The following is a 22,027-nucleotide window of genomic DNA, read 5'->3' as shown; positions in this document are numbered from 1 at the left end:
ATTTCAATGACTTAACTCACATGCTCCTACAGGCATTTGTTCGACAAATATTTATCTAGCAGCTCTGCTGTGTCAAACGCCCCTCCGGGGCTGGGCATGCAGCGATGGGCAAGAGCGGCAGGATTCCTGCTCTCGGGGAGCTGACATTCCAGCAGGGCAACGGGGACCCTACTTTGTTGGGAGGTGTTGGAGGGTGCCTGGAGCTGAAGGAGGAAGGGCCAGCTGCGTGAAGAGCCAAGGGCAGGGTGTCCAGAGAGGAGAACTATAGGTTGGGAGATCCCAAAAAGGAAGAGTCTGAGAGGGTCCTGGTAGCTGTAGAAGGCCGAATTCCCTGAGCCCCACCCTGTAGAGAACGAACCAGCTTCCCATCTGTGTTCCCACAGCACTGTGCTTGCTTCTGTTCCAGTTTGTGCCATATGGTAATTATTGATTCATGTCTTTGGCTCCCCCACAGGCCTCGCAGTGCCTCTAGGTCAGGGACCATCTGTAACATGCGGTTGGTAATAGTGCAAACCTTGCAAACCTCACCTGGTCATTGGGAAGATTAAGGAGATCATCCAGATAAAGACTTAAGCACAATTTCTGGAACTGTAAATGCCCCATAAATATTAACGGTTATTATTCATTGTAACCGAGTGACCACCAGCCCAGGTGCAGCACAGAGAAAGGATGGACTGCTATTTAAGAATGCCCAGGGCTGAAGGAAGCAGGTGAGCTTGTCCAGCAGCAAAGTCATTGAAGATGTGGATGGGTCACCTCAAACGAGCTGGGGGTTTCTGTTTCAAGGAAGGTGGGCCGACTGTGAATGCCAGGCCACAAACTCGGTGCACAAAACATAATTTCACTTTTTATCATTTGTATTAATTCTATTTTTAGCTCCCTTTCTAGGATGGTGGCCACAATCAGTGTTCCCCGACTTTTTCCTCGAATGGTACTCAAAGTCTGGAGAACTCAAATATAGGGGTGGAGGAGCTGCTCCTCTGGTCTTTGATAACATCCATCAAGACTCAGGACTCCACTCGATGAGCCCTTGGTTAGCTGTCAACGTGGGAAATGTATTCATTCCATCAATATCCATCAGTCACATGGATGGAATGTCAAGTGCTGTCCTAAGTATCGGGGATACAGATATGGAAGAAAGATAAAGTCATACTCTCTGATCAGGTGCTCAGGTAGGGTTTGAGAAGGAATGAATTAAAGGAGCAAGCCCCATGTCAGCTGGAAATATTCTCACTCATGTGCAAAGGCCCTGAGGTGGGCTATAAGCTCAGTGTGTTGAAAGAAGGACATGATCCTCATTCCCCAGAAGGAGATGACTAGGGGATGAGGTCCAAGGGGTGGCCAGGTAAGACCTTGCATGTTACAGAGGAGGGAATCTGCATTTTGTACTGAGTGAACTGAGTATTTGCTGTAGGATCCTGAGCAGGAGAGGGCTGTCATGATCTAAACTGTGTTTCGAAAAAATCACCCTGACTGTTGTGGGTAGAAAGAACTGGAGTAGTGTAAGGGTGGAAGTAAGTTAGGAGACTACTGTAGCAGGTCAGGTGAGAGATGGTGGTAGGGTCCGGGGTGTGAGGATGGCGAGAAAAGCAACAGAGAAATTATAATACTGGTGGGACAATCCTTTTTTTATTTATGTTTTTAAGGATCAAGGCAAGATTTACTGATTGTGTGTGTGTGTGTGTGTGTGTGTGTATAAGAGAGAGACAGACAGACAGAGAGGTAGAGATGGGGAGGGAGAAGGGGAGTTAAGGCTGCTTTCTTTCAGTTGTGCCAGATCTGCTGGGCTCCTGGCTCAGCCTTATGTCTTTGGATGCTTGGAGGTCATCTCATTGCTTCCACAGCTCCTGGTCACTGGCATGTCCATGTGAGGAGTCCACAGCCTTGTTTCTAAGACATGCCCGCATCCCGTCCTGTGGCTTCTCTGACCTCTCTAGGGTTTCTGATGCGAAGCCAGGGCAGGTGTTGTCTCTCTGCAAATCCCGTAGGGATTTTGCCACCCTGGTTGGGATGCGGTGCTCAGCCTGGAGAGGTATCAGGGCTCTTTCTTTAGGACCCAGCCAAAGCATTGTGTTCCTCCTCTGAGATCTTCCCTCTGGGGGAGAGACAACCCCAGTCTGAAGAAATCAGTTCTTCAGCTCTGAGGGGTGGCAAGCTACAAAGAAATGGGACACCTTGTTCATTACAGCCTCAAGTTTCCTCCTAAATACTTGGTCCGCGCTGTGAGATTTCCCTTCCCCTGGGGGTTTAGGTTTTTGAAAGTTGGAAGCTAAAGACCAGAAGGAAGCTCCTTTTCTCTGTCTTAGGCACTGGGTTTGGTCCCTGAGGCCGACCAGGGTCTGAGGGCAGGGAGCAGGGAAAGGAACGGGAGGCTGGTGTCAGCTTCGATGTCCAAAGATCATCTCCTGAAAAGCAAGAGGCGGAGGGTGTTTTGGATCTGCGCGCGCAGTCGGAGGCCATCTTGCTCACCCACTTGGTTGTCAGATAAAATACACTTCGCTGTTTGGCCACAAGGCTGGTGTGTTTTTCTTATTTGAAAGAAAGTAGATTATTAATGCCATTCCCCCAGGGGAGGAGGCTGCAAAGGGCAGGAATCCAGCCGTGGCAGCTGTAGACGAAGGTGGTCCCCGCCCCCAGGCTTCTGGGTCTTTCCTCAAGAGTTTGAGGATTGAGAGTCTATTTAGGGAAAAGGAAGGCAAACTGGATTATTCTCCTCTGTATCTTTGCTTTTTGGCATATCCTAATTCCTGAAGGAAGACCACTACTCTGTAAAGTGAAGAAGATATAGTCACAATGATATATAATTGATGAAAATAATGATAAATAAGTAAAATGGATGATATGAGAAGAGCATGCTGTGATTTCAGAATAGTCTTTCCAAGGGAAGAAAATTTAACAGATGGGCCTCAGCATCTTCCTCCATTTTGAGCCGTTTAAGGGCTGCACTCCGCCTTACCTTCCACGCCCTTCCAGACCCTCCCACTGGGCTGGGGGCCCAGGCAGGGGCAGGTGAGGCTTAGATGTCCCTCCTTGCTCTGTCCCAAATCTCAGTCCATAAACTCTGCACCAAGCTTCCTACAGGGCCTCTTCTGCTGGTTCCTGGGTGCCCATTTGGGGAGGGAATCAAGTGCACATGGAGCATGGTGCTCTCTGGGGTGTCCTGCTCCAACAAGCCCAGTTCCCCTTGAGACAACGTGGAGGCGTCTCACTGTCTGGGGGAAGGCCTGTGGTGTCCAGAGCGTCAGCTCACCCCGAATGGCTGTTCAGACACATCACTTGGTTGCTCCCTGTGTCCCTGCTGTCTGCACACAGTAGGGGATCAACAACCTGTGACCCCCTCCCCGTGCTTCCGAGATTTCTGGGGACCATGAACCAAGCACTTCTTTCAGTCAGTAGGGCTGTGGGCTTGGCTGGAGGAAGAAGAGTAGGTGCGGTGGGGGAATTTTAAAACAGGCTACCCTAGCTCTGCCACGTGCTAGTCACTGCCTCCCTGAGCCTCCCTATTCTCATCTACAAAAGGCGGATGATACTCTCTCCTTGGAAGTCAGCTGGGAGAGTATAATGAGCCAGTGCACGTAAATCTTTCTGTAATCGTGAGGTGTCATTCAAAGGTGAGTTGTCACTCCTGAGAGCTGATTGATTAGTTCAAAAATGTGTCTTTTGTTTGCTTCTCCTCCATCAACCAATCACTCTAGAGGCTGAGCAGTGACCTCACAGGCATCGTGACCACCGCTGCTTCACCTTTTCCCTTCCCTATGTCTGACCAGACCCAGGTCTGGTCAATCTGCTGGGGAGCTCCTGCAGAGTATATTCTCCATAACAAGAAGGAGGCACGTGGGGGTAAACTCTTTGGCCCCTGCCGCCACTGCTCTCTGCCTTCTGTCTATGGTCAACTGAGGCCATGATGCTTAGTACATGGCAGTTGTTTTGCAACCATGAGGAGGACAAGAGAAACAAAGGGATATTGGTGTAGTAGCTCACTAACATTGTGGAGCTGATGCATCAACCCCGAGCCACTTACCTTCCGACTTCCTCTAATGAGAGAGATATCAATGTCCTCAGTGTGGGAGCCACGGCCAATACGGCTTTCTGTCACTTCAGCTGGAAGCCACTCAGTGGGGTGCTTGTTGAGAGTCATGTCCAATGTCATCATCCTCAACTTCCCATTGGGCTCAAGCTCTTGCCCATCCTTTTAGGCAGTCCATCCTTCTGTGAGAGGTCCAAGAGGGAAGCAAAGAGAAGCCTGATGCCTGAAGTTTCTTTCTTTTCTGCCCTTGTCTCACCCTCACAAAAGCCTTGTCAGGTTAAAAAAAAAAAAAAATCATGATACTTCTATATAGACTCCAGCCACACTGTCCTTCTTATTGTACCTCAAACACCCATACTGCTAATTTCTGCGATCTTTGTCCCTGTCGTGCCCCCTTCCAGTCACATAATGCTGCTTGGGTGCAAATGGCCTCCCTACATACCCTGGGACAAGGGAGAAAAGGGTCTGGGGAGCCCCCAGCCTGTCTTCTCCACAGTGGCACTATGCAGCCTACCTTGACAACACTGACCCTCTGTCAATTGTGTCCTGCTGGACTGGGACAATTCATTTCTGGGTCTGTCAGTGGGGGCAAGCATGAGAGGGTACTGCCACTCTGCACTGCGAGGGCAGGATTGTTCAGTCTTCTCGATCAACTTCTATGGGGTAAGCGTTGGGCAATCAGACACAATACTTGGAATGAACATACAGGCATAGAAGCTGATGTCACAGTGAACAGGATCACGCTCATCCATCTCTCAACACGTGTTTTGCAAACATTTGTTGAGTACCCATGCTGGGCCCAGTGATGAAGAAATTGCCATGGGCTGTGCCACATGGTGACATGGACCCAAATGATGGATCTGATCCGCTAGGTCTTCACTTCCTAGTGTGATGCTTGTGTGAAAAAGTCCACCTCTGACTCTCAGCTTTCTCGTCTGTAAAATGAAGATGATTATACGTCACAATTCAGCAATCTTGCACAGAAGGCACCTCGAGAGGTAGCGCTCTCTTGGGGGTTCAGTTACTGGGCTTTTCCTTCCTAAGAAGTGTGGACCTCTGCTCTGCAATCCTCATTTTAAATCCAAAGCTTTTTCTAACAATTGGAGCCAGAAGGGAGGGATCAAAGCCAGTCAAAGCTTAGGTCTTCACGAACTCATTTTACAGGCACAAAAAGGAAAATAGTGCCTGAACCCAGGAATGAAGAATTTAAAATCTTTGATGTTACCATAATCAGCATGGAAGAAAAAAGATAACCTGTTCTCTTTACTGTTGACATTAGGAACTCAGCACATGAATTTGGGGGAACACATCCTGACCATAGGAGGCAGCGTGTTTTTGCCCCCTTGCTATTCTCTTCTCTTTCCCTCCTTTTCACACCCGTCCCTCTTGAGTCTTCTGGGAGGGAGGTGATCTATGGTAAGGAAATTGAGTTTTGGAGTCAGAAAGAACCGGGTTTGAGTCCTGGCCTACGTGTAAAAACTTGGACAGTTTTTTCCCGGAAGTGGTCTTCCGGCCATCTGACCCCACCACGCTCCTGCCCAGCTCTCAGAGCTCCCTATGGCTCTCATGCTGAAGTGCTGACCTGATTTCAGATGAGCCCTCCAGCCTCTCCTCTCCCAGTGGGATCCTGGGAACCCTATGCTCCAGAATGTGTCCTACCACAAATGCATTTGCCATTCAACACTGCTCCTCTGTACACACAGCTTCCTCATCCACCTGGCTAACTCCTATGCACCCCTCAAGGCCCATTTCAACTTCTTCCCGAGGGAAGCCTTCCTGGACCCCACTGAAGCAGCATTCCTACCTCTTTTTGTTTTGTTCCTACCATTCCTTGTTCATCTGTTATCACAGCACTGATCACAGGGAATGGATACCATCCTTAGACTTGACTGTTGTTCCCCGTCAGGCAGAAGTTCTTTGGGGTGGAAGCTGCACTTTGCTCACCATTTATTTATAAATTCATTCAATAGACATGGATTCAACATCTCATGGCCCTGGGCTGGCGCTGGCACTGGGTGAATGGAGAAGGCCCCTGTTCTAGCAGGGAAGTGCAGATAGTAAACAAATGACTGAGTAAGAAGTGTCTGATGGTGATAGGCACCGGAGATAGAAATATGCCGGTAGGAGATAGAGTAGAGAGGGGTGTTGGGCAAGCTGGTAAAGCCTCTCTGCATCCTCCATAGAAGGCACTGGAATGCTTGTGGACAGAAAGCAAGAGGAGGGGGAGGGAGGATGGGAGCACGTCCCTCTTTTTGATGCCCATGGCCCTGAGACCAGCAGCAAGTTCATTAGTGGGGAGTCATGGGTGCTGAGTGCGCCCTTGGTCAATATTTTTCTCAGTGTGGATTTGAGTCTTAATAAAGCTGACAAAGGCTTCTCCTTCTCACCACAACCACTGTGATTAGCCCATGGGTGGGAAGACCTAGTGCACAGGCAGGCACCGGAGGGGAGCAAATATGGATTCAATTTCAGAGAAAGCTCCGGAACAATTAGTGTGACAACCTCATAATAATGGCAATTATGACAAAAATAACCCTCACCATCCGCATGCAGCTTGCCATCTAAAAATTACATCCACAGCCAATATCCTATTTGAATCTCCCTGTGGACCTGTGAGATCATGAGCTCTATTTATGGAAAAGGAAGCTGAAGCTCACAGGAGGGAAGCAGAATTTCCAGGGTCACACACTATACTGGATGGCCAACCCAGGGCTCAAATTCCAGAATCTGGTTCTAGAAAGGTTTGTCTTGGGAGGTGAGTAATCACTTCCATCAGTAAAAGTATGTAAGGAGAGGCTGAGCATCCCTTCACCAAGGAGACAGAGGAGGTGGGACTTGTGCCCTCTCTGACCCTGCTCAGATGCTGGCTTTTTCATCCCAAGACACTGCAAAGAATGTATCACCAGGTGCATAAAATGCACCCCCCCACCCTTCCCTTGCTTTCTGGAGATCAACCAAAAAGCGAGCCTGCCCCTTGCCAACCTCTGGCGGAGGGGCACTCGGGCCTTCTGCTGGGACTAATAACGTCTATGAAAACCAATCCACATTTTGGCAGCTGGACCCGAAGCCTTTGAATTTTCGAGTTTGATGTGCCTCACACAGATGATGGCATGTTAATCTAGCATATCCCATCATCCTTGCACTGGTAAGACCCAGGACAAAGGGCCAGAAGAGACAGATTTCTTGGCCACCATTTGAGTCCCAGCTACAGACTGCCACCTCTGGGGACGTCTGGGGGGTGGGGTGGGTAGTGGAACTGGTCACACAAGTATGTTCAGGGAGGGTGGCCACTGTAGTGCTCTGAATGGGAAGAACAGAGCCACGAAGGCAGGCCCCTCTGGTGCTTCCCTCTTCCACGGGCCATCGTGACATCTCAGTGAGGTAGGCACCAGCGTCACCCAGAGATAACCGAATGGTGCTCTCACTCACTTCGGGGCCTTTGGCCTTACTCAGATCTGGAGGCCTTCCCATGAATACAGGGCAGTGGGTGGCATGGGGATCGGGGAGACTGCAGCACCCCCATGTGCTGGCACCCTACAGCAACACAGGACCCCTGGCGTCTGGGGGTCCCTGAGTCTCCATGACCCTGAAATGCAGGTAGGAGAGTGTTCTACAGATGTGGGACCCTTAGGGCAGGCTTTCAGCTCCTGCCACAGCCAGCACTCGCCTTTCTGGACATCCCTGAGGTGGGAGGTGAGAGGAGGGTATTCACTCTCCAAGCAATTCCTAGCAGTGGCTGCGACAGAGCAGGTTTGTGCCCTGGCTCCATTGCTTACTCACTGGGGACCTTGGCCATAGCGCTCTGCCTTCTGGGCTCCTGTTCCGCATCTGTCACCAGACCCGATGTTCCTGTATGCGAGGATCCGTGTACATTGGGCTCTCAGCAGCATAGGAGCGTGGTGCCTGGTAGTGGCTACCTGTGATTATTGCTGTTGTTATTGGGGAGTACTGTGATTCTGGACTCTACAGCTTTGGGAATCATGAGGCTGAAATTCTTCACTAACAAAGCAAGCACATTGACTTGCAGTGATCACAGCACCTAGCTTCTTGCAGCAGGCGTAATCAGCTGATACAGGGCAAGCCCTTGATGTTTTGGTTGAATTTCAAGTTTCTGGAAATGAAAAAGAAACTTGAAAAAACTTGAAAATGAAAAAGAAAAAATAAATTATTATTTATAGGAAATAATAATAATAATAGCTGATATTTATTGAATATTTAATACATGCCAGGCACCGTGCTAACCACTTCTTGATTGTTAACGCATTTCATCTTTTCAATGACACTGAACACATGTTCTTACTGAACCATCTTCCAGCTGAGGAAATGGAACTAGGGTGAGGTTAAGAGATTTACTCTCAGACACCGTAGGAGTGAGTTATCTGCTGCTGCGAGACCAATCGCCCCGCCTTGCCCCTCACTTGACAGCTGACAACAAACGTCTACTATCCCACAGTTTCTTTGGGTCAAGAGTCCCAGACTGGCTTAAGCTGGGTGGTGGGTCTGAGCTGGGTCTCTCCTAAGGCGGTCATCAACGTTCATCATCTGAAGGATTGATGGAGCAGAGGAGCCGCTTCCAGGGTGGCTCACTCACATGGCTGTTGGCAGGAGGCCTCAGCGTCTGCTCAAGGGACTTCTTCTCAGGACACTGACTGTGCTCATGACATGGCAGCTATCTTTCTCTGGCATAAGTGACCCAAGACCAAGGATGGGGCAAAACTGGAGCACCTCTGATGCCCTAGTCCCAGAAGTCACATCTTGTCATTTCCTCTTTATTTTTATTCTTCTGTTTCTTAGAGCAGATCACTAAGTCCAGCCCACATACTAGGGGAGGGGCATTCGGTTCCCACTTCTGAAGGACTATCAAAGAATGTTAAAACCAACAGTGTCCTCAGTACCTGCAAGTTGCTTCACTGGGACTCAAGCCTAAGTCATCACGGGCCCCCAAGCCTGAGGTCCTTCTTCACCTCCACCCCCACAGAACATATGTGACACTGGTGGCCAGTCTCACTGGGGTAAGTAGGGTAATGATTGCTCTGAGTGTGACAGGAGGGTCCAGAATCAGGGAGGAGCTGCCCCTGATCTGGAACCTAGGACATGTTTTCACTGTAAGACTGCTGGGCTGTGGCCACTAGGCTTCCCCGCTATGCTCAGCTCTTCTATCACCAGGGAGCAAAGAGAAGCTCTGTCACCTGCTGTCAAGAGGGAAAGGTGTGTGTGTGTGTGCACGTGTGTCTTTGAGGGTGAGGTTGTGCTGTGTGTCTGTGTGAGTGTGTGTGTGTGTGTGTGTGTGTGCATGTGATGAGCGATAGCCATGGGGACTGGGTTGTGTGAGGCCTTGTAAGGCCCTGGAAAAAATCAGGCTTTGGGTTGTGGTAGGTGGAGCCACATAGGGGTCGAAGCCAGGAGTCCTGCACTGAGGTCTCGTGTAGCATTTGGAAGTTACTGCATGGAGGACAGTGGGTGAGGCTGGGGCAAGTGCACTCTGCCTGGAAAGCCACAGCTCAGGCCTGAGTTGCACAGAAGGCCTGGTAGGAGAGCAAGGGAAGGGGACGGTTGCTGGGATTTTTTTCTAAAGGTTTACTTATTTATTCATGAGAGGCACACAGAGAAAGGCAAAGGGAGAAGCAGGCTCCATGCAGAGCCCGATGTGGGACTCGATCCCAGGACCCCCGGATCATGATCTGAGTCAAAGGCAGACGCTCAACCACTGAGCCACCCAGGTGCCTTCAGTTGCTGAGATTTCGTGACCATTTGGCTTTGAGGCCGAGGAGGATGGGAAGGGCCCAGAATAGCAGCTTCTTCACTAGGCACCACGTGGTAGTGTCGGTGCCACTACAGAGAAGAAGGCCCAGGTGGAGGAGGACCTGGATGAGGGGGGAATGAGGAGGCCAGCTCTGGTCATCCTGAGGGAGGGGCCCACGGCTCAGCTGAGGGGAGGGGGCAGGAATGCTTGGCATGTTGCAAAGTGTCTCTGGCATACAGTGGGCACACAATCAACCCCAGGTCCCCTCCTTGCCCCAGAAGGCCCTGGGGATTGTGAGGGGCTGGGCCTCGCAGGAGAGAAGGAGGGGGCTAGGCCCGGCCTAGAGCTAGATTCTGGGTATCCCTGATCCCTGCCAAAACAAGGCCCCTCTGCCACCAGTTCCCAGGACTGGCTGTGAGTCATCGCTGCTGCCTTTGTTTTGACTAGTGCCTGATGTGGCCTGGCTCTGCAGTGATGCAGATGCTGATGCTGTTGCTAGGCAACCGAGCTACAGCACAAATCCTCCGAGGCCTCTATGCCACTCACCCCTCCACCCAGAGCTGCTGACGGTGGTTGATTTGAAATGGGCTATAAAAACAGGGAGGGGTTAATCTGCAAGTCCAAGGGTATATTAGGGCTATGGGCGTTTTCCTGTACGATAGGGGTGAAAAGGCAGCAGCGGTGATGGTTTGCATTTATTGGGTGCTTGCTCTATGCTACCCTCTGTCCATGAATTAGCTCATTTAATTTTTATAATAACCCCAAGATGCATGTTCTAACTACTCCCACTTTATAGATGAGAAACTCAAAACCTAAAGAGGGAAAGTGGCGTATCCGAGTCCACCCAAATGCTAAGCGGTGTGGCTGAGACTTGAACCCGGGCCTCTCTGATCCAGGCCCAAGAGAGGAAGTGGGATTCGGCTTTGATTTCTCACCTGATTTGATTTCAGCATCGCCTGTTTCATCCATTGTCCACTGCAATTCATTCTCTGCAAAGCCACCAGAAATCAGATCACGTGCTTCTGCTACAGCCCACCCATGCTGCCCGGTGCCCTCAGCGCACTCCTTCAGCTGCCTGACGCAGCCCAGCCACCCCGTGGCATCGCTTCCCCTCCCCACCATGCTTCCTGTTCCTTCCTTTTTTTTTTTTTTTTTTTAAGATTTTATTTATTTAACAGAGAGAGAGCGCACACAAGCAGGGGAGCAGCAGAGGCAGAGGGAGAGGGAGAAGCAGGGAGCCCGATGAGGGGCTCGATCCCAGGACCACGGGATCATGACCTGAGCAGAAGGCAGATGCGTGAAATTGCGTGAGCCACCGGGTGTTCTTTGCTCCTTCCTTCTTGTACGTGTCTTTCCTCTAGGCTTCAAACTCTATTGTCTCAAAGCAGGTGACATCCCCCACCTTGACCTTGGGAATCATTCCTCAGGTTGTAGCTTGGACCCCCTTCTCTCCTCCAGCAGCCTTCCCTGTGGCCAGGCCTGGGGACATCTGCTCCCCTCTTACCCTCTCTGCCATGCGCAATTCTGCTCCACCAGGCACTGGGATTCCCCACCTTGATTTCTACTTTATCTACTGACACCTGACCCAATAAAGTCCTTTCAGAAAGAATTAACACATGAAAAGTGGATATTTGATTCTGAAATGACTCTCCACCCCCGCCCCCGCCCCCACCCCAACCTCTGTCTTTGGTCTTATCTTCCTTTGGGAAAAAGCAGAGCATTAATGTTAATCTGCCTCTGTTTAGAGCCAGGCTTTGTGCTGGGCACATCCCTAGATAAGCACTCACGCCTCACAAATAGCCCATTTTGCAGGCAAGGAACCTGAGGCTCAGAGACTGGAAGCCACTTGCCCAAGACAGCACAGCTTTTGATTAAAAGAGCCGGGGATCCAAGCTCCAGTGGATCTGGTCCCATAGCTCGGCTGTGAAGTTCCAGGCCTCTGAAGAGCATTTAAAATGCAACGGTGCAGAAATAAGAGCCTTGACATATTCATATCTCCCTGGTATTCCCAGACACCTTCCATTTAGAGACAACACCTGCCAGGAATGAAAAGGCCAGCTGAGGGTGGGAGCAGGGGAGTGTGGAGAAGAGCAGGGTGAGGGATTCTGGGAAAAGCGTGGCAAGTGCAGCTTGGCCCTGCATGGGGCTGGCCCTCCCCAAGATCCCAGGAGCACCCTCCTCCTCCCACCCAGCACACTCAGTGGGACCCCAACGAAAATGTGCCACACAACGATCCATCAACGGGCCTGGCGCCACTGTTTTTGCTTGTGCAGCCTCAGGCCCTCTGACCCTGCACCCCAGGAATGGAGAAGGGCCACCCCGGCTGAGAAGCCATCCCTGGGCTGCAGGAGCTGTTCTCAGAAAGTGGGGCCAGAGATGCCTGGTGCCTGGGAAGCATGTCTATGTGTGTTTCGGGGTGGGGGGCTCTGGGATGGCCAGGGGGCTCTGCGGGGGGAGGGGTGGGTGGACGAGGAGAGGGGGATGGGTCAGACCACAGGGACCTTTTGTGCCTCTTCAGGGCAGCATCAAGAGGCAACTCCTCTCTCCAACATCTCCATGAGCTCATTTAATTTCGCCAAAGAAACCCTATTATTCCTATTTGCAGAGGACCCGGAGCCTCATCTGATCACTCATTCATGCATCTGACAAGTCTACTGAACATGAGTTGACAACTGGGCATCTCCACTCAGGTGCCTTCTGCTCACTGCAGACTCTTCCCCCAACCTGTCCCACTGCCAGTCTTCTGGGCTCCGCACATAGCTCTCCATCTGAACCCCAGGATTGAGGGCCGCTCGTCATTCTTCCACACTCAGCCCCTTCGCCTCTACGGCTCCCTCTACGTCTGATATCCTGAAGGCCTGGATTCATTCTCCCTGAATCCAAAACCCCCTCCCTGCACTCGGTGGCTTCTATCCCCAGCCAAGGGGACTGCATCGGTCCCCCGATTGGCCTCTGCCTCCTCCCACCCCTTTAGAGATCACAAATCATGTCCAGCCACTGGTGGAAATCTTCCATGGCTCCAGGAAGCACTTAGAAAGGCGTGCTGTCCTCATCCAGGCCTGCGTGCCCTGATGCCTTGCCTTCTGACTACCTCCTGGCACACTCATGCCTGCCCCAGAGCCCGTGCTTTTGTGTTCTTCCTGTAACACACCACCCAATCTTCGCACAGCTGACACTGATGTCTCAGCTCGTATCACTGTAGCCATGAGGGCATTCCTATCCTAGGAACTATTACATAGACCTATTTTATTTATTGGGAATTTACTTATTGTCTTTATTAGTCCCCTTCTCTACTGTGATATAAGCTCCATGAGAGCAGGAATTGGCCCTGTTTACAGCATTTAGAACAATGCCAGGCACTACGCAGGCAGGGCTGATAGACTGTATAACTCCAGGGAGCATGATTCACATCAAAGTCTGTATGAAAGATGCTCTGGCATAGTGCAGTGCACAACTTATACAACTGTATTTGGCAGGCCTGGGCATACGTTACTGAAAAAGAAAGAAACAATTCCTGATGTCACACACCGTACAGTTTAATGGGCCAAATTCAACAATCTGAGCCTTTTATGATACCAAGTACCAGACACTAACAGACACTTCACATATATATAATCCACATTTTTCCTAACAAAAGCCACCCTTTTACAAATTAGGAAATGGAGGCTCAGAGAAGTAAAATGGTCTCTCTTAAGGTCACCTGTCTAGTCAGGGGCAGAGCTAGGAGATGAGCACACGTTGGTCTGATGACAAAGTCCAAGTCCTTAGAGATGCACAAGAGAGAGGGCCCCTGTCCTCACAGAGCTCGCCATCTTCTTGGGGCAGGGGCCTGATCTGTGCAGTCCACATGTGTCAGTCATGATGACAAGCAGTTTATGTATATTTTCTTCTCACATCTGAAACCTCACAACAATTGGGGACAGAGACTCAAGGAAGAAAGGGGACTTGCCCAAGGTCATGCGTACTGAGAGGTAGTGTAGCGCTAGGAAAGGGAGCCCCAAACCATCTCATCTGCTTTTCTCTCCTTTGTGACAATGACCGGGAATGACCATAACTAAGTGGGGCAGTTGCTGTAACTGAGGAACGAGCAGGATGCTGAAGAATGAGGCCGAAAACATCTACCTCTGCTGAGAGCAGGACGGGAGTCACAGAAAATGGCCTTGGAACAAGCAGAGATTCCAGGCAGGCTGGGGGCACTCTGGGGGACGGGCCTAGAGAAGGTGACTCCAGGATCATTAGGGGTGGCTCTGGACCAGAGCCCAGACCCCTGACTTCGAGGATGGCCTTGCTTTGTCCAGGGCCCCGGGTGTTTGAAATATTCATCTCTCCGCCTTCCTGGGCTCTCACTAGACATTGGCTGGGATCAAAAAGGAGGGTGATTTCCCAGCCATCTGAGGCCAGCTGAGGGCTCCCATAAGCCTTGTTTCCACTTCTTTCCAGGTGCTTCCACCATCTCAGTGAGGGTCCTGGAAACGTAATAGCCTGGACATGAGCGCAAGGGGACAGGGGGGTGACTCCGCCTCCAAAGGTTTTGCGTACTTGTCCAGATCTCTCTGCTGTGAGATTGTCGGCAGTCACTGATGCCAGGACTCCTGCCTTTAGGGGGCTTCAAGTTGTCCCCTTCTCAGCTGCCTTTTTTCACCTCATCTCAGCAAATGGCAGCTTCTTGCACCTTAACTTATACCACGCAGCTGGGAGCATTCAGGCCTCTTTCCTCCAGCATCCCACGTCTACTTCATCTCCGCATTCTGTGCATCCTGCTCCCAGTGAGGCCCGGCCCTGTGCCTGGCCCCCATCCTGCAGGTCTTGCGCTCCTTCTAAGAGGTGATGCTGCTGGCACATAGCCAGGTGTAATTCCAGGGGGAGCTGCTGCGAAGGAGCATGGGTGCGAGGAGAGAATCACTAGCTCTTTCCATGGTGAGACAAAGGGGTCTGACATTTGAGCCTCACCTGGGAGACTGGGTGAGGGGGTAGCTTCTGACTGAAGGCCCCAGGAGGTTCTGGAATCAAGGATCAGCTACTCAACCCTACCGCCCTGCCCCAGGTAGGCAGAGAAAGCATAGAACAAAGTTCTGTGTGTGGGGAGAGGGGGTGCCCTCATCCCAGTGTCCTGGTCTGCATAGCAAGTGGGATCCCGTCTGGCCCACCGGGCCTGTGCGAAGGCTGAGGGGGTCGTGGCTGACTATCCTCTCCCGCCGGAGGCAAGGAGACTTGAGTAGTCATGGAGAGAGCCTGGGGCCGGGCTTGTGCGCACACAGCCCTGGAGGGTGGGCCTGGGAGCCCCGCTGTGCTTTGAATCCCCTCCACCGCGGCTGGTGAGTGACCTCAAGGGAACAAACTGCCCTGCTGCTTCCCGCCAATTCCCATATCAAGGCCCCACGGAGAAAATTCAGATCTGTTTGTCACCCTGGGGAGGACAGATGAGTTTGCGCCCAGGCGTGGACTCGGACTATCGCCTGCACGGAGGGCATCATGACGATCTCAGCACACTCTGAACCCACGAGGGGCACTCGGCGGGAAGCAGGACACACCCCTCGGAGCCCCCAGACTCCTCATCTGTGCTCCTGGATGTTGATAAGAATAGCACTCACAGGGACACCTGGGGGGCTCAGTGGTTGAGCGGCTGCCTTCAGCTCAGGGCGTGATCCTGGGGTCCGGGATCGAGTCCCACCTCGGGCTCCCTGCAGGGAGCCTGCTTCTCCCTCTGCCTGTGTCTCTGCCTCTCTCTGTGTGCCTCTCATGAATAAATAAATAAAATTAAAAAAAAAAAAAAAGAATAGCACTCACCTCCTAAAGTTGGAGTGAGGGAACAGTGAGGAAATCTGTGGAAAGGGCTCCTGCCCTAGGAGGGCTTCCACACATGTTCACTGTGCGGCTCGCCCTTTTTCTCCTCTTGCTCTACTGCTGAGATCGGTCCATTCTCTGGCCCTGCTGTGCCTTAAGTTGGCTTCTGATGACCCTCAAGAGTCTCTTCACAAGTGGCCCAGCCCCTCTGTCTCAGGAGATGACAGAGTACTGGTGGTCTACACCTCCAGCCCTGGTGGGTCTGATGGATTCGAGCCCAGGGCTGCAGGTACTCTCAATGGCTCATGTTTCTGGTTGCTAAGCCAAGGACAGGGTTCTGACCATGGTGGACGGGGTGATCGCCACACACACACACACACACATGCCTGCACACATGGGGGGGGCGGGGGGAGGCAGAGGGGGGCTTGTCTGTGGCAGTGGCTGCTCCATCCTCACATCCATATCAAAGCCTCATCTGAGCTGCTTCAAGTCTCGTCCACGTGGGTTGGTCAGACACCTGGTTGGTTCCAGTTAAACACAGAACTGGGGGCTCCCCTTCCCTAGCTCCCTGCTTTCCTGACTTTCCCCTCACATTCTGGTGGCTGTGGCCACCCTAGGCTCTGTCTTCTTGTTCCTCAGGCCATAAAGATGGTGCTTATGTTTATTTGTTTTCAAAAATATTTTATTTATTTATTCATGAGAGGCACACAGAGAGAGGCAGAGACACAGGCAGAGGGAGAAGCAGGCTCCATGCAGGGAGTCCGACATGGGACTCGATCCCAGTACCCCAGGATCACGCCCTGGGCCAAAGGCATACACTCAACCGCTGAGCCACCCGGGTACCTGTGTTTTTTGTTGTTGTTGTTGTTTTTTGTTTTTTGTTTTTAAATCAGAGCTACAGTTGCCCCAGACCACTCTAAGATTCCAGCCTATCCTCAGACCAAAGCTGCAAACACGAGGATCTCACCCTGTGCCTGTCCTTGCTACACTTTGGCTCCTCTCCCAAACTGGCTGCTTTGACCACCCCCAGGATCTTCAGTGTCGAATAGCTTTTGTATTGTGTCCACAGCCTAAAGTTACTATTTCTGTGGGGACTGATGTCCACTAGGAATTAACTCACTGTAATCTAGACAGAATTCTGAGCTGGATTTTCTAAGAAAAGGAAAAGATCTTTATGTACAAATGGAGGGAAAGAGCATTGGAGGGAAAAGCATCCCCGGGTACAAAAGAATGAGGGAGAAAATGTGATAAGCTCAGGGCTCCTTCACGATAGCTTTCCGTGGATAAATATGCAAGAGAAAAGGCTCGCAAGCAGATACAGCTCCAGTTTTTGGCATCCCTACAGCCTGCTTTTCCCCTAGAGAGAAGAATTGAGATAATGAATGCATTACATTCTTCTTTCTGAATACAGACCAAATCCTACCACACACATGCTCTTGCACACAGCCCTTTAGCTAAGAGTCCTGAAGGGTAATGATATATTTCGGGCCCATTGCTTGAGACAAGGTCCAGAAACTTATTTCTGGCATTCAGATACTGTCAAAAGGAATATAGCATCTTCTATCTTCTTAAAATTCCTTGCAGATTTCTGTGACATATACATGAATTTATCCAGAAACAGATTGGCAGCAAGCTCAAAGTCAATGATTTAAAATGTGTCCCTCTTTAGACACCGCCCCCCCTTCCTGCATATCTCTCTACTCACCCCAACACGGCACATGCCTCAGGAAAGCAGTCTCCGCCATAATCAATGCCGTGGGCTGGAAATGGGACCCGAGGGTACTCCATTTCATGCCTAGGAAACTCACAAATGTGCCCTTGCAGGGTGAAAAACAGAAAAAACAAACAAACAAACAAAAAAACAAGTAATTTCACCTGACTCATTCATTTCTGACCTTAGTGAAGATAATTTTTGAAGGCTAAATTTCTAATTGGTAAAAAAATTGATTACTGTTTCTGCTCATTTTTTTTAAAAAAGATTTTATTTATTTATTTTAGGGCAGGGCTGAAGCAGAGGGAAAGGGACAAGCCGACTTGCTGAGTGTGGAGCCCAACAACAGGCTTGAGGCAGAGTTACATGCAGGGCTTGATCCCATGACCCTGAGATCAGGACCTGAGCTGAAATCAAGAGTGGGATGCTTAACCAACTGAGCCTCCCAGGCTCCTGTGTTTCTGCATATTTTTGTTGAAGATTTTATTTATTTATTCATGAGAGACACACAGAGAGAGGCAGAGACACAGGCAGAGGGAGAAGCAGGCTCCCTGCAGGGGGCCCGATGCGGGACTCGATCCCAGGACCCCAGGATCATGCCCTGAACCAAAAGTAGACGTTCAACCACTGAGCCACCCAGGTGCCTTGCACATTTTTTTAAAGTAAGGGAATAAGCAGACCTAGAAGGTTATTTCTACTATATGCAAATCTGTGTGTAGTCCTGGGGAAGAGTGAAGCCAGAATGGATCCACAGAAGACAAATGTGATGTTTTATTTACGGAAGTGTTGGCTGACTTGGCTTTTACCAGTTAGGATTTACTAGGAAATGAATGTTCTGGTGTGTGTGTTCATGTGTGCGTGTGTGTGTGTGTCTCCTTTCCCTCCCTAGCCCTCTCTTCTGACAGCTGTGCTAAGGCTGCAGAGACTGATGCAGGCTACTTGCCCTGCTCCTGGCCCCTCTCAAGGGGAACCAAGATACAGCCTTTAGTCCTGAGGGCAGGGCCCACACGTCTGCCTCTCCTCTGCCTTGGGCTTCCATGAAGGCTGCTCCCCTCTCAGCACCCTGTGGGTAGTGGAGGGATGTCCAGGGAAGTGCTGGGGCCACTTGCCATTCCTGGCTGTGCCCAACTCAGCTGGCGTATCCTTGGGTATTGGAGGTGGAGGCAGCATGGTTTCGTGATTAAACTCTGGGCAGTGGAAGGTCAGGCTCATCTCTGACCCTTCCTGGCTGCTCAAGTACTCAAGCATGCTTCTACCTCAGGACCTTCACACATGCTGTTTTCACTGCCTGGATTAGGTGTCTCCTTCTCATGTTGTGTCTCCAGTGTCAGCCCTTCCTAGAGGCTCTCTCTGATTACTTTCTGCCTCCTTACCAGTTTTATTTTGCCTTTGACAAGCACGTGCCACCCTCTCACCTATTTTATTTGTACTCATTTGTTGTATGTCCCTCACCACAAGAGTATTAGCTCCACAAGGGCAGGTACTTTGTTTTGTTCACTGCTATATTGTTCTCTGAATAGAGCCTGGTACATGGTAGGTAACATTAAAAAAGTACCTCACCATTGGAGGCTTGGTCTACTCTCTCCACTCCTTGTGCCCTCCTGTCTGGGAACATTCAACAAGTCTTTGAAGATGTTAAGTATCACCTACCTGGGCAAGCTTCCCATGACCTGCCCAAATCAGCAGACTCCTTCCTCCATGAAGCCCCCAAGAGAGGCAGTGCCCAGGAGGGTGACCTTGGAGTCAGATGTGCCTGTCTTCAGTCTTGGCCCTGTGCCTGGCCACTGCCGTGTGGTCCGGGCAGGCGTTTCCTCCATCGGAGCCTCGCTTTTTGCAAGGACCATACCTCCTTCTCAGGGCTGTTGGGGGATACATTGAATGGCTTAGGTAAAGTTTCTGGCACATAGTAGGTGCTCCGTACATAACAAGCTACTCCTCATCACCATGCTTCCCTCCTTTACGCTCCCTCTTACCACAGTGCACCACGGTCTGTCCTCATGTCCTCGCTCACACCTCTGTGAGGGCACCCGGGTCTTCCGCGTTGCCTCCCAGTGCGTGGAGGGGGGGTGTGCACACTCCCACCTCCTCTCGTTTCTGTAAATAAAGTCCGACTGGGACGCAGCCACCCCCCTGTGTTTCTGTAGTGTCTGCACTATGACTGCAGCCGTGAGTGGTTGCCAAGAAACCATATGACCCACAAAGCCTTCAAAATTCACTATCTTGCCATTTACAGAAAAAGTTTGCTGACTCCTGTCCTAGAACAGTGCTAGATGCTGGTAACTACTTGTTTTAAGAATAAGTGAACGAATGAATGAGTGAATGAATGGCACGTAACCATGTAATATAGACCTGGCAGCGTGAGCTGTGGTAATGGGTTAGCTCAATTGGAATTTTCTTCTTAAGTTTTTTTTTTTTTGGCATTAGGATTTCTCCCTTGAGTTAACTGGTATTTAAAGCTGACACCCTGATTATTAACTTCATGAGAATGGGGCTGGCTGTGTGGGTGGTGAAGCCCTGGAGAGAAGAAAATGAGAGGAGGCATGAAGAGGGAAGAGAGAGGAGGAGGCACAGAAGCTGCCCCCCTGCCCTTCTCTCCTGCACTGGCCTTGGTCAGGCCCTCTTTACATCAAGCCTGGACCTTTGCAGTAGCCCAGTCCAAGGCCTGACATGGAGGAGGCACTCAGTGGACTTCTACTGAGTCAGTGAGTGGAGCAGTGGAAAGAGCACAGGAGTGAAACCCAGAGACAGAGTTCACGTTCCAGCCTTTTCCAGCCGAGTGACCACAGATGGGCCAGCGTCTCTCTGTGCTCCAGTGGGAACGCAGATCCTTGCCTGCTTCCCTCCCAGAAGTGCAGAGTACACTGCTTAGTGGGTGCCAGAAGGAAGAAAACTCATTTATGCCACAGTTACCACGTGCTGGCAACTGAGGAGGACATTTCATATATTTTCACTATAGCCGCAACAAAGCGGTGAGGTAGCTAGAGGTGACCAGCCAATTTTACAGACGGAAATCTGAGGTCTGGGAGTCTAGGCTGATGGTCTTTCCGTGCCTCTTCGTGCTTTATAATCTGAGTCTCTCCCAGGCAAAGGGAGTGACTTCCAAGTCCAAGACGTGACCTTATCTGGACCCTGGGGGAGAGCATGTGGAGAGGAGTTGACAATGTACCCAGAGCATGCATAATTTATCATCTTAATTTGATGGGCTAATACAAACACAAAGATGTGAGGTAGAAATAATGCTACCATTGAGTGAATGTTTATCTTGTGCCAGACATGCCAGGACGTGCTTTGTCATGAGTTATTTGGTTAACCTCCTAGGATGGTACGAAAGAAGCTGTTTGGTCCCCATTCTACAGATAAGGAAACAGACTCAAAAGTCACATGACTTGTCCAAGGTCACAAAGCTGGTCAGGACAGGACCGGGACTGGAACTGTCATCTGGGGGAGTCAGACCACTGAGCTAACTGCCTCCTGTTCTGCTACTTATTTGTCATTGAGAAAGGGTTTCATCTGTCTTCTTCCAGAAAAAAGTTCCCACTTAGTGCCTTGAGGGTAGCGGGATTGATTATGAAAATTATAATATTGCGCAAGTAGAGTTTTCAGGGCAGTGAAGTCCAACATTGCAAACAGCCTGAGCAGCTTGACTCTTTTGAAAAAGCGGATAATTAGATTCTTATAATTACACACCCTGTTTTCATGGAGATACAAAGGGGAAAAAATGGATTTCTGAGGATGAGGGAAAGTTCTTTACCAACTGTCGGAAACAACTATTTTAACTGAACTGGGGAAAATGCAAAATGCAAAAACATGCCTTCAGGGCCTGGGGGATGTGGAGCGTATGGCCAATGGCTTTCCAGCTAGGTTTTTGTTTTGTTTTGTTTTGTTTTGTTCTTACTTTTAGTGACTATAACTAAACACAGAAAAGCCTAGGCAAGGCTAAATTTTAGATTGGATTTCACTGAATACAGTTGGTGCTGAAGGCAAGCGTTTGATTCCAATGTGTCTCAGTGTACACTCAACTGTGGGCCTGGGTGCTGGTCTCCCTGGCACGTTCTCTTCCTTCTTCAGGTGAGAGAGCTTCATGTGGAGGCACATGCCTCCCCCATTCGAAGTCCTTTGGGTGTAAAGAGTGGAACCTGGGGCATGGCAGGTGATCTGGGCACTCGAGCTGACCTCACTTCCGAATCTGTGCAGTAGGCAAAGTGATCATGCCTGCGACAACAGAACTGCAGGAAGGGTTAAAGACGATAAAACCCATGAATGGCTGGCATGCTGCAAATGCTCCGAAATGTTAGCTGTGATCATGATTATCACTGCTGGTCATGGTTTATGAAATTATGGTCCTAATCTTTAAGCAGTGGAGTTAAATGCATGCAGGTCCTTGCAAATCCCTCTGAGGATTACAGCCAGCAGTGCCTCCTTGCCTGAGGGCTGGGTGCGTGCCTCAGTTTCCTTATTCTATTCTCTAGTCTAAATGCCTGGCCTTCTCTCCATGTTTACCCACCTCCCTTGTCACCTCAGCGCAAAGGGAACCAGTTAACCAGAGAGCCAGTTAACCAGTCTCTCACCTGGGAGACTGTGTTTGGCCATATCCTGTGACAAAGTTCTCCTAAATTCCTGCAGGGACATAGAACGACAGCGGCTCAGGTTGACAGAAGCACTTCTCATTAATGCCTTTGGGAAGGCTGGATCAACTTTGGCTTTTCCTCAAGAAATCAGAATCAATATTTTTGGTGAGACCAAACCCTGGGGAAGAACCCCA

General features: G+C 50.4%; 1 long non-coding RNA gene across 3 annotated transcripts; it reads right to left on the bottom strand.

Moving 5' to 3' along the window:
• Positions 1–1,618: 1,618 nt before the first annotated feature.
• Positions 1,619–10,863, bottom strand: LOC144311855 (uncharacterized). Of its 3 annotated transcripts, XR_013377354.1 has the most exons (4): positions 10,706–10,863; positions 4,734–4,962; positions 4,022–4,209; positions 1,619–2,405 (listed from the first exon to the last, which is right to left on the bottom strand). It is a non-coding gene; the product is annotated as an uncharacterized LOC144311855 (long non-coding RNA). The 3 variants fall into 3 exon arrangements; XR_013377353.1 differs by having other exon boundaries at positions 4,022–4,962; XR_013377355.1 differs by having other exon boundaries at positions 1,619–2,155; positions 4,022–4,962.
• Between the last annotated feature and the right edge of the window lie 11,164 nt (positions 10,864–22,027).

Source organism: Canis aureus, chromosome 4 (assembly GCF_053574225.1).
Source record: "Canis aureus isolate CA01 chromosome 4, VMU_Caureus_v.1.0, whole genome shotgun sequence".
Lineage (NCBI taxonomy): Eukaryota > Metazoa > Chordata > Mammalia > Carnivora > Canidae > Canis > Canis aureus.
Note: the sequence above shows the minus strand (reverse complement) of the source record. Positions and strands in the feature narration are given on the sequence as shown.